Source organism: Sceloporus undulatus, chromosome 1 (genome assembly GCF_019175285.1).
Source record: "Sceloporus undulatus isolate JIND9_A2432 ecotype Alabama chromosome 1, SceUnd_v1.1, whole genome shotgun sequence".
Taxonomy (NCBI): domain Eukaryota; kingdom Metazoa; phylum Chordata; class Lepidosauria; order Squamata; family Phrynosomatidae; genus Sceloporus; species Sceloporus undulatus.
The window spans coordinates 185,244,041-185,253,950 of NC_056522.1; the positions used below are offsets into that span (position 1 = coordinate 185,244,041).

A 9,910-nucleotide genomic window follows, 5' to 3' on the forward strand; every position below is an offset into this window, starting at 1 on the left:
ATCCCTAGATGTTGGTAACCAAACTATGTTGCTTTTCCAAGAAACACACACTGTTGCTCTTATTTTAAAATGCACTATTATAAGTTCACATGTATTTGTTCCCAACCCACTTAGCACCAAGCTGAATGAGAAGACAAACGTACAGACGAATGTTCTCGTGTTAAACACCAAATGGGGAACTTCTAATATTTTGCCTCAATTAGAAGGTTTAAAACTGATGTGAAAGTTCTTTCCTGAGAATTTTTGGCTCTAATTGTGGGGGAAGGCAAAATCACCTGAATCACTTTTCTTTTGCCTCCACTGCCAGTTATATAGAATCGCTGGCATTACTTTTCCTAGCAGCAGACACTTTTATTCCCCCAAATCATAGCAATACTATTTCAACAGATAGAATCATTTAAGGGGGTCATGGTTAATCTTTAAAAGGTAGCTATTAGAAGAATAACCACTGTCACTATCAGAACTTTAACTAATTCCCCTCTATTTTGGAACATCCTCTGACAATATCAGCAATAATCCAGTCTATAAAAGGGGGAAGGAGAGCTAATTCCTTAAGGAAAGGTCTCATTGATGACCAAATGTAGGGGAAACTGACAAACTAAATACAGTAATAGGTCCAAACCCTTTAGTTATCTATATACTGCAATAAGGGTAATTAGGAATGCAATGGTATTTTTATGCATGTTGCCAACATTCTGCAATAATGGCACTGTTGCTTAATGCTTGCTCTACAGTGCTTCCTCTATTTCAACAGTGTGGATCACTTCCAACATTTTGAGCTTTAATGGAACAAAAATGTTTTAGCTCCATGCATTTATACTACCATAGTGCATAGAATAGGATCCTCATGGGTTGAAATAATTCCCATGAGGATCCTATTCTATGCACCATGGTAGTATAAATGCATGGAGCTAAAACATTTTCCTCATAGGAGAAAGGCAAGAAATATTGTACAGTTCAAACTTTTTTTCTCCACTTCAGCCCATCAGGAAGAAAGGCAACCTTAACATTTCCTTTAATACCAGAATACAAGACTCAAAACCCAAACTCAACAAGACGGTTCTGAAGCCCTGCCATCATGGCGAATTAATCAAACAAACCTGTGAGCGCATTCTCCCACTGGTACTAAAATATATAGTCTCAAATACAATGTCCACAAATATTCAGCTTGAACTCAGTGTTTTGAAAGAATTACAGAAGCTGAAGTTCCTAGGATGCCCAGCATGTGGGTGTGCACCACACATATGTGAAAGTACCCTGGCTCTCCATAACCCAAACAATAACTTGGTCCTTCAGCCCTTAGTTTCATACCTGAGGCCTTAATACCACTTAGTACTGCATCCAAAAAAGTAGGTTTAAATCTAAGAAAATGAATGTAGAAATAAAACCCAATTTGCCTTAAAGATGCAGCCACATTTTTTCCTCTCCCTCTTCCTTCCTCCTTCTTATATTGGTCATTAAGGCCTCCTGAAAGCAAGAAATTACCCATTTTCTTTGATACAGTGGTGATACTGCACTTAAAGAGTATCGAAAAGATCCCATTCCCAAAGGTCATCCTAATAGCTCTCTTTGCACAGTATCAAGATCCCATCTTAATACGGCAATCCTTGTTCACCTCTTTGCTCAGAATGTCTCTCTTTGTTTATCAAGGCTTAAGAAGGGGCTATATAGACTAAATCCTTTCTCCAAGACCTGACAAATCTCTCCATCTTTTTAAGACATAGGGCCATCTGTGAAACCTTCTCAAATGAAAAGAGAAGTGGCTGGCAATCCACTTCCAGTTTTGTTTTTAGGAAAAAACTTTGGTGGGAGAAACAAGAGTCCTTTTCACACTACACTTTTAAAGCCATAGCTGCACCCTGTGGAATCCAAAGGGCAAGTAGTTTGGTCAGATGCATCAGAATTGCTCTCTGGCTGAGGATACTAATTGTATGCATGTTGTGTGCCTTTAAGTTGTTTCCAACTTAGGCCGATCCTCAGGTGAGCCTATCATGGGGTTTTCCTGACAAGATTTGTTCAGAGATTTGCCATTGCCTTTTCCTGAGAGTGAGAGAGTGGGATTTGCCCAAGGTCACCTAGTGGGTTTCATGGCCAATCTGGGGGTCCAACCCTGGTCTCTTGAATCATAGTCTAACATTCAAACCTCTATGCCATGCAGACTCCTAAATATACTAAATGTCCCTCCCTAAATTGCCAATCCAAAAATTCCATAGAAAGGAGCCACAAGATTTAAAGAGGAGCTATAGTACTATATTTGTGTAAGCATGTAGAGACAAAGGTATTGTTTTAAAAGAGAAATCCTACACTTGAGGCTTCCAAGTTTGGCAATTCTCCCTTTTTGTTTTGGCTATACACAAACACACACATATACATACATACACATGAATGAGAATGCTTTCTGGGGAGAGGACTTGTAAGAGGCTTTTATCTTTCAGGATGTCCACGCTGTCTTGACGAAGTTTTATGAAAGAGGCACAGAGGATTCATTATCAGGTGTTCTTATCCTTTAACTAGTGCAAGTTGAGTCGCCCTCATCTGAAATGTTTGAAACCAGAATTTTGGGGGATTTTAGAGTTTTTGGGGAGTCTGGAGTATTTGCATACATGTAATGAGATATCAGAGTATTTCTGATTTCAGAATTCCAAATAAGGGAGACTCAGTACGTAGGGTTGCCATAAGTGAGGACCTCCAAACCGGGACAAATGTAGGACAAATGCAGGACAACATTTTCAAATGTAGGACACATTTTATAAAAATGGAGGACACGCAAAAAAAAGGAGGCTTTTTTTTGAAATGTTAATATAAATGCATGTTTCTTAGGCATGATCAAAATGGAGGACATTTTGACATTATTCGTAGACAGATCACGGAAATGTACTTCCCTTTCTGGCCACCCCCCTCTCCCCATTCCAAACAGCACATTTGAGCATTGAACATGGCTTGATTTTAACATTGCCTCTTGCATATTTCAGAGGCTTATTCCACAACCAAACCCTTTGGTCAAGGGACTTTGGTTTTTCTTCATTTTGACTTGTTTTGTCTGTATTCCTCTCCACTAAATAAAGGAGACATGAAATGGAGTTAGTGGGTACAAGTTGTTAAACAAAAAAGTCTTGTGAGACTCTGTAGGCAAGAGGTGCACCATCTTAAGAACTGCATTAAGCACAGTTAGGCTGCTGCCACACTGCTTTCACTCTCATCACTCCATCCTATGGAATCCTGGGATTTGTAGTTTGTTGTGGTGCCAAGGCTGGGCTTTGAAATCTCAGGCATAAGAGAGGCAAAAGGCTTGGGCTGCATCTACACTGGAGAAATAATCTGGTTTGAGACCACTTTAACTGTCTTGGCTTAATGCTATGGTTTGTTCCATCACCACAGCAGAATGGCAGTTAACCCCTGGAAAGCTCTCTGACCAAGGTGACCAATGCCCTCACCCCAAAATGTAGGGCACCCAAGCAAAAATATGTAGGACATGGCCAAAAATAAAAGCTAAAAACACCCATGTAATTATAAATCCATGCTTCTTAGCCATGATCCAAATGGAGGACATGTCCTGGAAAAGGAGGAGGATGCCTGGTCACCTTGTCTCTAATCCAAAATGCACTGCAGAAATAAAACAATGCTGGACTGAAATGCCCAGAGTTCCTCACCAAAGCTGCATCCACACTGAGGAAATAATCCAGTTTGAGAATGACTTAACTGTCCTGGGTTAGTGCTGGGGAATGCTGGGAATTGTAGTACATTGTGGCCCCAGAGCTATCTCTGACAGGGAGTCCCATAACCCTCCAAACGTAGTTGAACTGCAGTGCCCAGAATGCCTCACCAGTTGCATCCACACTGAGGAAATGGTCCAGTTTGAGACTGCTCAGTGCTGAGGAATCCTGGGAATTGTAGTCTATTGTGGCCTCAGAGCCATCACTGACAGAGAAGTCTCAATGTCTCCCAAACACTAGCATTCCCAGGATTCCCTAGCACTGAGTTAAAGCAGTCTCAAAGTGGGTTATTATTCCTGCAGTGTGTGAGAGAGATATAAAAGCTAGGGACTGGATTCATTTGGAGGATCTGTGTCCAAAACACACTGCTTGGACTGCCAGGGCTCAGTGCTATGGAATCCTGGGAATTGTAGTTTATTGTGGCACCAGAGCTCTCTGACAGAGAAGGCCAAATGCCTCACACAGACCCCAGAATTCCAAAGCATTGAGCTTTGGCAGTTAAAGGGGTCTCAAAGTGCAGAGAGGGGGGGGGGAGAGAAAAGCCAGGGAGAGTGAATGAGGAGGGAGGGAGCCAAGGGAAGTGGCCAGGACCATCAGCCTCCTCTCTTCCACTGAAGACTGCTGGCAAGAGGCTCTGCCCCCGCCTCCTCTGTGGACCATTCAGCTTCCTTTTGTCAAAAGAGCTCTGGTGCCACAAGAAACTACAATTCCCAGAATCCCATAGCACTGAGCCATGGATGTTTAGGGGGGGGGGTCAAACTATTTCTGCAGCCTTTGCTACCCTAAAGCCCTTCCTATTTACAAGCAAGGCAAAATCTCTTCCTTCCAAGCCATTGAAAACCAACCCAAGGGGAGGAGGGCTGACTGCTTCTTTCCCATTGGTCAGCTTCGAGATAAATTTGCATATTACAAGGAAAGGTGTTTAGGGCCTCAAAAACGACCCTGTGATAAAGAATTACAACAATACTGACCTGGTAGACATTTAAAAGATGAGGCATTTAGGCTCCCAGTGAAACAGGAACTATTGATGGCCTTTTTTTTCTTTGCTCACTGTAACCTGGAAGGTCAGGCCTTTTGCAAGACATATATACCAAGTGGGCTGGCAATAACTCTGAGTGGCAGATGTTTTGAAGCCCTGCTCTCTAGGCTAAGCTAGGCAGGGAGGCGGGGAGGGTGGCACACAGCCATGGGAAGGGAGGGGTGGAGCTGCCTCCAGGGCCTTGCTGGGGGGGAGGTCCCAGGGGAGGGGCTAAACCGGGGCGGGACTGTGTGGCCCCGCCCCAGGCGGGATATGGCAAGCCTATCAGTACGTATTGCAGCCTAGATTAATGCGGTTCTATGTTTAATTACAGCAATGGAATCTGAGAAGGAGGGTTTAACTCCTTCCCCCTGGTCTAAGTCACTCCCTAAAGCTGCTAGAACAAATGAACAGGTATCTCATAACAGGAACTCTGTAAAGCAATTTGATCCAGGACCACTTTATGGGTGGGGATAGACCTGGACCAGAATCTCCCATAATCTCTCCATGACATTGGTGACCAGGGAATTCTGGGAGCTGTATCTCCCCCCCCCCCCCCCCAAAAAGAAACTGTGTTACACACAGGCATTCACCGGTGTAAAAACTAACCCTCCTTCCAACAGATGCTTTTAAGTAACAACAGAATCACTGGGAAAGCCAGGCACAGATGTCTGCTAATATTCAATATTTTTACCACACACACCCCTCCTCAGAGAACTCTTAGATCCTGCATATCCAACATTTTATCCATTATACTAGACAAAAATAGCAATTAAGAAAGTCAATAAGGAAATTATGTAAAATAAGAATATCTGCAAAATCCAGTGTGATGCAGTACTCTGAGCATTGTAATACAGTTCTAGAAAACCAGCGTTTGAATCCCGTTTAGCCATGGAAACCCTTGCCCAGTGACCCCAGGAAAGTCACACTCTCTCAGAATCAGAGGGAGGCAAAGGCATCCTTTGCAACAAATCCTGCCTAGAAAACCCAGTGATAGGATTGCCTTAGGGCCGCCATAAACCGGAAACAATTTGAAGGCACACAGCAAAAAGAGTATCTGCATGACTGAAGGTAACAATTCATGTACCTTCTTTTTAAAAACAAAAAACAAAAAAGCAAAACAAAAAAGCAAAATAAAACAAAAATGAAACCATATTTTTCTCTCTTAACAGACTGAACATCAGCATGATAAATCAATGTTTGCCAATCAGCACATGCCATGTTTGCACCCAAATCTTCAGCCTGCTACATTTTGCTTACTATCCCTCTTGTCAAACTGTTTTTACTTAGGTCTAGGGAGAGACAAAACGGAAGCTTAAAAAATAAATCCATAGCTCAGTAACATTTCATTCCCCTTTTGATAAAACCTTGGTCTTTGTTTGCCCAGCTGTGAAATTGCTTTATTTCTTGTGAGGGGACAAAACAAGGGCATGTTCTTCCACCCAATTGTGCCTACTGCCTCCAGGTACAACAGGCTAAGAGCAGGAACAGATGAATATTCATGCCAAACATCCTTTCATCCTGCTTATTCCCAACCCCCTCCAATAAGAAACATTGTAAGCAAGTGCTGGCATTAGTACAGAGTTCTTCCTACAAGTCTTTGTACAATCCATCTTCCAATAGCTGTCAGCATTGATTGTAAATAAACATTCAGTTTCTAAGCAAAGCTTTCAGTTTGCTGATCTATTTTTGTTTTTGTTTTTGTTTTTTTCTAAACAAAGCCTTTTAAGATAATGTTCAGCAAATATTTCCAGAACCACCATCATCAGCTAAAGAAGAAGAAAAAAATCTTCCTTGTCCCTCACAGGTTGGAATATTTCATGCAGTAGTGATCAAGCTTGAGATTCCTAAATACTAAAGGTATTTTCTTTTTAACACACAGAAGCAAATGCTGCCAGACTATATAAATATCTGAAGGCTTCTGCAGTTTCTCATTACCAGTGTGCATTCTTACTCACTGCATGCTATATCATCAAGCTAACTCCTGAAGTTACTGGTGTTACAAGATTACCCTCACTTATGATCTACCAAAGTTGCTTAGAATGCAGCTTGGTCCAGTGCAGCTGTCCCCAATGTGCCCTTCCCAGCTGTGCTACATTACATCTCCCATCATCCCCATCAGACATAGCCAATATGCCGGGGTATGTTACTAGAGTATTAATAATCAGGAGGATCTATAAAATTCATTCAGTAGTCAACCAAAATAGAATAACATTCTGAAAACTCATCAACATCCTGCAAAAATTATTCTTGAGCAGAGTTCTTATCCTTGGAAGAAAATTTTAAAACCATGGCATTCCCGATTATGCCAACAAAGCTATTTATAGTCAAACCTTGACTTTTGCAGGTTTAACTTTCATGGATTTGATTATTCACGGGTTTGTCATCAATAATTAAATGGAAATTCGATTTCTTTTTTCTTTTCTTTTTTTAGTTTTGCAGCCCACTGTGGAAAATTGTAGATGACATGCACAGACTGCGAAATGTAAAGAAAACTAAAGAAAAGAAGTTTATTAGGCCATTAATGCATAAAATAACACCAAGTATTCCTGCTTCCTCTTCCCTACCTGGAGTCTCATCCAGCACTGATCACACACCATGGCTGCTCTCCTGCTCTCTGACCACATCTGGAACTACAAGGCACAGCAGGACAGAGAGACATAGCTCAGGTACCTTAGCCCATAGGGATAAGACTGAGTTTAGATTTGGGAGCCTACAGTTATTCACATTTTTCCCACTTTCATGGGGGTCTTGCACCCCTAACTCCCACAAATGTGGCGTACTCGCTGTAATTGGAAAGCAGAAAGTTTGAAAAGAGGCCTTAAGTACTGAAAAAAATTACCTTATTTTGGTCTGTCCAATACAAGAAAAATCCATTTGGGTCTGTTCGGAGAAAAACTGATGTCACGCTAGTGGAGTCCTAGAAGAGAAAGAAAGTACACCTTATTAAACATGTGGGAAAACCCTTCTGCACCTAGGTGAACAATATCCAGCAAAACCTAAATTAAACCTAGCAGCATTACCCTGAAAGAAACTGTGCATAAATTGCTGTGCTCTTTGTGCTCGAGCCTTTCTGATTTTATAGCAGTATGTGCAACTCATTTGACAAAAACTAGCTAAATAACAAGGTGCCATTAAACCATTCAAATGCAGCAGTACAATTTACTACCTCTGTTCATCTCCACCCCTGCAGTGCATTTCTGAAGATAAACATATGTCAGCAGTTTATTTAAATCATACTTTAGATGGCCCCAATGCCAAAATACAGGACTGCTAAATTGCCACCATTCACTCCCTCCACCCACTTCAAAACACAGATGTTTCTTGCAATTTGAACATATTTGCTGTGCACTTTAAACTTTCCAGCTCTTCACAATTGCTGGACATGATCACCTGACAAGTGTACTGTAACCGAACACCTCAGGAGCCAAGCACATTTCAAAGCCAGGCATTTAGCTTGGCTTCTCTCTTGGGGACACAGCCTCAAGTCTGTAAACATTTGGTGAAAGCCAACGTTGTTCCATTTATTTCAGAGTTTATATTCTGAGCTGATTTCCATACAGCAGCATTTTATGTCATTATCTCCCTGCTCTAGTCCCCTTGAAGTATACAGAATGTTACTTAAGTGTTTTCAGATGTTTCCCTCCTCTGCATCTTTATTCCAGATCATTTTGTTATGCCTACAGCCTAACCGCTGCCAATTATACACAGCTTTTAAGCTTTACCATTTCACAACTGATAGATGTTAGAATCACGCTTCTTGAACTGGGATTCATACTCCCTAAGGGCCAGTAGAGACTGGGAAATCCTTCTTTAAGCATCTTTGCAAGTGGTGCAGGAGACTTAAAGTGCAATTATCTGTAATCTCTTATTCCTGACCAGTTGAGGTGCTAATAAGGAGGGAAGAGCCCCTCTACCGGCACAGAAGGGCTGTTACTCGGGTAATCCAAAGGAAGCCAAAAGGGCATACAATAGTTGTCAGTAGGTGCCAATTCTAGGGTTCTAGGATGTTCTGGAAAGTGCCTAAATACCCTAAAGGCACCAGATCCTGTGATTTTGGAAGCCAAGCAGGGCAGCCCTGGTTAGTACTTGAGTGAGAGGACACCAGTGAATTCCAGGTGCTGTAGACTATATTTCAGATGAAGGAACTGACAAAACTACCTATGAGTACAGTTGGCCCTCTTTATTCACATATTCAACTATCCATGCTTGAAAATATTTTTAAAATATATAAATTCTAAAAAGCAAACTTTGATTTTGCCATTTTATATAAAGGATACCATTTTACTACACCAGTGTATTTAATGAGACTTGATTTTTGTATGAATGTGAGATTCTGGAACCAAATCCCAGCAGATACCAAGGGTACAAGGTATTCCTTGCCTAACAAAATCCTATTTGTAGGATTGCCGTAAGTCAACAGGCAACTTGAAAGCACATAAAATGAGAGAAAGTATGTGTTCTGGAAGTACCCTTAGATCAGCTGGATCCAAAATCTCTTCACTGCCCTAAGAGGCCCCAGGACTGGCTTAGGTAAATATGCTAGACCAAAGTTCTCATAACTTAATCATTATACTTCAAGGGTTTTAATAAAGAGATATACAGAAATACTGCAGATTCACTGGGCACATTTCCTAGGGAAAACCTAAGCCAGCAAGGCTTTGGAAATTTGGGTTGCCAGTAATCACCACCCCACACTGGATGATTCTCTTAGCTGACTTTTCACATCAAGGGATACCAAATACAACAAACAACAAACACCAATTATATATATATATATATATATATATATATATATATATATATGGGCATCACTTCAGACAAAGCACAAATTATGAGACATACATACACACACAAGTATCCAATTCACTTCTTCCTCAATCAGCTGAGACTTTACATTAGCCTCTGGCATCCAACAGAATAAAACTACAGCTATGGTATTTGCTTGTTGCTGTAAGCCTTTAAGTCATTTCCGAGCTCTGGTGACCCTAAGGTGAACCTATCACAGGGTTTCCCTGAAAACAGTTTTTCAGAGGGGGGTTGCTTTTGCATACCTCTGAGGCTGAGAGGATATAACTTGCTGAAGGTCATCCAGTGGGTTTCCATGCCCAAACCGGGATTCAAACCCTGCTCTCTACATTCACAATATAGTGCTAAAACCATAGATAGATAGATAGAT

The 9,910-nt window shown here is 41.3% G+C and overlaps 1 protein-coding gene across 1 annotated transcript in view; it reads right to left on the reverse strand.

The window, feature by feature from the left end:
- Positions 1-7,645, reverse strand: part of PLCB1 (phospholipase C beta 1) — a 547,711-nt gene extending 540,066 nt beyond the window's left edge. Inside the window, exon 1 of the mRNA XM_042445107.1 lies at positions 7,574-7,645. The gene's annotated coding sequence lies outside the window, so the exon portion shown is untranslated. The remainder of the gene's footprint in view (positions 1-7,573) is intronic.
- Positions 7,646-9,910: the final 2,265 nt, after the last annotated feature.